Consider the following 3,531-nt stretch of genomic DNA (forward strand, 5'->3'; position numbering starts at 1 on the left):
GGCTTTTCTTTGTTGGGAGGTTATTTACCCATCACACATGTACTGAAATTCTACAGATTTTCTGTGGTTTGAACTGTTGTCATGACTGACTATGGTTTAGGTACCAAACATGGTTTGCTTTCTCACACTACCTCTCTCTGGTCAAATTTGAAAGTAATAATAATAATAATAATGAAATAAAATAAACAATTCTTTTTTGTTTTTTTGAGAAGTTTTTTGCTATAGGGTGCATGCACTCACCAGAAAGACAGAGAGAAACAGAAAGACAGAAAGCTAGAAATCATCACCCAGGGGGAATGGACACGCCATAGTCCCTTCTCTTCCATTCTCCTCTCAGGATCTTGGGCACACATGCACACACACCTGCCTTCAGTTTAAGCCACTGGGTCTGGGACTGGAACTGTGGTTGACTACATGGGAGTCCAGTGACATAGCCATTATGCCAACTGCTGGTCCCCAAATGTACAATTCTTTAAAAAGCATTCAAAGACAAATTTTAACTTGCTACTAAATCTCTACACACTGACTTTCAAAAACACCTGCTCCTATAAATCATTTATAAAATATGTTACTTATTCTTTATTTGATAGTATACACAAACCACACTAAAATGTCTTTCAATAAGGCAAAGTTTCAGATACAGGGAATTCTAATTGGATTAGCATAGTTAAGATAAAAAATATAAAGTAGACATTACTCCTTATCTTCAGCCCTTGCCTTTAATGAGTTAATGAATACAAAGTAAACCATGAATGAGTCTGCTTGGTTTTGAAAAGTGAAGGGACTTTCCCAGTATTTATATATCCATATAACCAATTACATATAATCCATGTAATAAAACAGTATCCACTAAGTTTTTGGTTCTCATTTTTAGAGGTTTTTTCAGGGTTTTGAAAATATTTTATTTTTAAATTTATTATTATTTTTTAATGTCAACACCCTTGATCCTTGGTTTCTTCTCTTAGGCCAGCTGTGACACAAATCAGTCATCAGTCCCTTACCCTTCACAGAATAGAACATAGGAATAAAATTGTGTAAGTCAATAAATACTAGTACATTTTGTCTTAACTACTCAATTATTACATCTTACAAAATTGATATTTAGCTAGAGCATTTTAGAAATTTCTGAATATTTAATGTAAAATTAACAAAAATCCTTTAAAATGAATCTCTTCCATCATACCACTAGGAATAGAAAAAATATTTTTCTGGTGACCAGGATTACCCTAGAGAAAAACTTTGAGCCCAGATTACCTCAGACCCATGTAGTTCTCATTAGCCCCTGTGGCAACAATCAGCCAAAATACTATTTCTTGACGACAGAACTGAAGTTCACAATAAAAAAGTAAATCTCTTTCAGACCTACTGAAGAACAATAAATCACACTGAAGAGATAGAGAACAGAGCTGCCAGAGGGACAAAATGAAATGACTGATGATAAGGAAACACACAAAAGGAGGGGAAATGTAGGCTAGTTGGGGCAGTGTGGACTTGTCAGGCTTGGAAGAACTATCAAATCATCAATTACGTAGAGAAATTATAGTGGCATCTTTACAATAGAAAAAGGAGCTTATCTGTACTTGAGAAGACCTGAGTTCAAGTCTGCATCTGTCCCTCATTAGTTATAGAATGCTAGAAAACTACTCTGTTCCAACCCTCTGACTTGCATCAAGGAATTAAAACTTTTGAGTTAGGCAAAATTAAAATTAGACCAATTCTCCTTTAGATCTCAGTTTAAACCCTCAGTGACATCCAAAGTATTGTAATTAAGAGTTGGGCCACCCAGGGTCCTACATAGCCAGCCCTGTAGTTTTAGTCCTAGACCCACTGACTTGAAAAATACACTGGCTGTGTGTGCATGCATGCCCAAAATCCTGCTCTCTCTCTCTCTCTCTCTCTCTCTCTCTCTTCAGCACGCATACACATCCTATAGCAAAAAATAAATTAATTAATAAAAATATAACTAGAGGATAAAAACTGTTTAACAGAAAAAAATTCAAGGGGTCTTCACTAAACAATAACTTCGTGGGGTACTATTATTATTTGAAGTAAATAAATTATGCACTGAATGGAAGAAGAAATTTGTCCTTGAAACTTACATCACTAAACAGGAGACAAAGAAATCAGCGCTACGTGAGGATATGGACATGTCTGGGCATGGCGGTGCAGTCCTATCATGAGATCACATAGTCTCCTGAGCAGCAGGTGCCTTAATGTTTATGCAGCCAACATTCTGACCTTCTGGTCCAGAGAGCCAAGAAATAACGGCCTAGTGGTCCACTCTTGAGTAGGATCATGATTTTCAAATCAGCACTTGAATGTTTCTTATTTAATTAAACTCTGAGGGACCAGGGGATGGCATAGTGGTTACATCACTGGACACCCACATGGCCCACCATGGTTCGAGTCCCAGACGCAGTGGCTTGAAAATTGCACTGGGCTCATTTGTGTGTGTGCCCAAGATCTTGCAAAGAGAATGGGGGAGTAGAGGCTGTGATGTGGCCAACCTTTCTGGGGGATGATTTCCCACTTTCCCTCTCACTGTGTCTGTCCTCTTTCTCCAGTGAGCCCACGTGCCTTATGGTAAAAACCTCTAAAAAGAAAATTAAAAATAAACTCTGATACACTCAGCATAGGCTTCAGCATTATGCCTTTAATACAGAGGAGAAAAACTGGATTATAAATAAATAAATAGGGACCAGCAGTTGGGGTAATGGCTATGTTGCTGGACTCCCATGTAGTTGACTGCAGTTCGAGTCCCACACCTGGTGGCTAAAACTTATGCTGGGCACATGTGCGTGCATGCACAAGATCCAGAGAGGAGAATGAAGGCGAAGGGATTGAGGCATAGTCATCCCCCTCCGTCCTGAGGTGTGATTTCTGACTTTCTGTCTCTCTTTCTTTCTTTTTTTCTTGATTTGATCATTATTATTTTTTAAATTTTATTTTCTTTTATACATTCAATCACATTATTTAGCTTATGAAGTGAATATTTCAACAGAGGTTTTTGCCTTAAGGTATTTGTGCTCACTGGAGAGAGAGAGAGAGAGAGAGAGAGAGAGAGAGGCAGTGAGAAGGAAATTGGGAATTGGGAACTCATCCTTCAGGGGGATAACCACATAACAATCACTTTTCCATTCTTTTCCTGGGCATGAATGCACACATACAGGGTGTGATTTTCAAGCCATCAGTTCTGATATATGAATCACAATTGACCATACGAAGTCTAGTGATGCAACCCCTATGCTATCTGCTGACATTCCAATAAGTTATGAGTTGGCATTTACCATCTTTGTAGCCAGATGAGCATTACTAATGAATTACTGATTATATCTTAGAAACAGTAAACAGTAATAACATTTACTGTATGGAAATTACTATCAAAAATTTTTAAAAAAACATTTATTTAACAATAAGCCAGTCCTTGAAAGTGAAGGGTTGGAAAAAAGTTTTTTCATGAAAATGGGAACCAAAACAGAGCTGAAGTTGTGATACTAATTTCTGACAAAATAGGCTTTAAAACAAAAACTG

The sequence above is a fragment of the Tupaia chinensis genome, unplaced genomic scaffold, assembly GCF_000334495.1.
Source record: "Tupaia chinensis unplaced genomic scaffold, TupChi_1.0 Scaffold144029_1, whole genome shotgun sequence".
NCBI lineage: Eukaryota > Metazoa > Chordata > Mammalia > Scandentia > Tupaiidae > Tupaia > Tupaia belangeri.